Here is a 2,045-nt window from a genome sequence, read left to right as displayed (position 1 = left end):
AGCCCCCCTGCCCCCACCCTGGGCCACCACTGGAGCTGCTGCGGACCCCCCATAGCCGCCCTCAGGGCCGGAGGCCCAAGAAGCCTCCTCAAGGACACCAGAGTCTGCATCCCTCCCGCCACTGGAGAGCCCCCAAAGCAGCCCCAGCCCTGCCCAAGCACCCCGGATCCTGCCTGAGGACCCCCTTGTGTCGCAGGAGACCCCTCCTGCCCACCCCGGGGTGGCCCCAGCAGGGGGGTGACACCCTCACCACCGAGCTGCCCACCGCCACCATCCATGGCAGGAAGCAGCGGGCAGGAACTGTGTCCTGGCACAGACTGCGCATCCCTCGGACCTCCTGCCCAGGCAGCGCTTTGGGGTGGCCGAGACGTGTTCTGTTGGCTTTCTTTTGTAATAAATCGAGTTTGGGTTTTGGGCGTTTTTTTGTGCTGTGTCCTGGCACAGACTGCGCATCCCTCGGACCTCCTGCCCAGGCAGCGCTTTGGGGTGGCCGAGACGTGTTCTGTTGGCTTTCTTTTGTAATAAATCGAGTTTGGGTTTTGGGGTTTTTTTTGGTGAGTTTTCTGCCTGCGTGGCTCTGCTGGGGCCTCTGCCAGCCCCAGGCAGAGGTGGAAGGATGCACTTGCGGTGACGGGCTGCCAGGCACCGGGGTCACCTCCCTCTCTGCTCCCGCTGTCCGTCCTCGAGGGGTGCAGAGGCACTGACGTGGGGTCCGGTTATTCCTGGGGATGGGAAGGAGCTGGTGCTGTCTGCCTGGCTGCATCACGTCGGGCTGGCCGGGAATATTCTGGGTAAAGGCGGTTATTAACGTTCCCATTGAGAAACAGGGCAGAGCTGCGCTCCTGCCTCCGGGCTGAGTTGCGGGGAAGGCGGCATCCTAAAAAAAACCACCAAACCACCCCAGAGCCTGGGGCTGTGTCAGGCAGCACGCAAAACGGGGTACAAAAATTGCACGTGCGCTTCAGGCGGTTAAAAACTGCATCGGAGTCGAATAACCAGAGAAAAGAAATACAAAATCTTTTTCTTTCCGACACAATACACTCTTTTACCAGAGCAAATTAGAAATACAGAACAAGTTCCTACCAGTGAGAGAAGGACAACCTAGAAATGATGGACACCGGACCAAGATGCCACGGTGGGGAGGGTGAGGGGGGGAACAACCGTGGGTTCCTCGGGTGCAGGAACGCTGGTGGAGTTCCTGCTGGCCGCAAATGCGATCCGTGGCCGAAAACAGCCCGTAATAAACCAGTAAGGAAAACCCATTTGGGAGCAGGGATGACCGGGAGCAATTGGGTTTGCGCTGCCCTGCTGCTGGCGTGGGAGCTGGGCTCAGCACCAGCCCAAAATCCCACGGAAGCCCCTCGGGGCTGTCTCGGGGTGGTCCCTCCTTCCTTTGGCATCACGGTGGGATGCCGAGTGGCTCCAGAAGCTGTACCCACCCCTGCTGGAGCGATGCCCCAGGGGAAGGGGGGGTCTGAAGCGTGGAGACAGTGGGTGCACCGGCTTGCAGTGCTGGTGAGGTCGGGGTGCCGTAGGGGTACAGCAGCCTGTGGGTGGGGGGGATGCTGGCACGCAAGGCAGCCGGGATTTGGGATGCTCCTTTGGGATACGATCCTTTTATTTTGGCTTCTCCCCACCCTGCCCCACGGCCGCGTCTGCTTATCCCTAGGTCTGAAAACAGGAGGAAAAAGAAAACAAGCGCACTCGAACACCACGACTTCTCTCGCCGCGGCGGACCGGCTTCTCGCAGGGGGTGGGACGCGGCGCTGCTGGTACCGGCGACGGCAGGGGATGCCCGTGCCGAGAGCAGGCACCTCGCGGTGCGCGTGGCGCTAGCTGGAAGCCTCAAAAGAAATGCGAACAGAAGAAGGGCTGGCCACGTCAGGGCTGGGGGGAGCCCGCAGCATCCCTGGTCCCTCTACTGGCTCCCCTCGGGGTCCGACATGTGGTTTCTCACCTGCGAGGAGAAACGCGCAGTGTGGCCATCCTCTGACGCGCCCGGGAAGCAGGATGGAAGTCAGTGTCCTGCCTGGCACGGGGACCCG

Source organism: Charadrius vociferus, unplaced genomic scaffold, assembly GCF_000708025.1.
Source record: "Charadrius vociferus isolate BGI_N301 unplaced genomic scaffold, ASM70802v2 scaffold1429, whole genome shotgun sequence".
Classification (NCBI taxonomy): domain Eukaryota; kingdom Metazoa; phylum Chordata; class Aves; order Charadriiformes; family Charadriidae; genus Charadrius; species Charadrius vociferus.
This window is presented reverse-complemented; position numbering follows the sequence as displayed.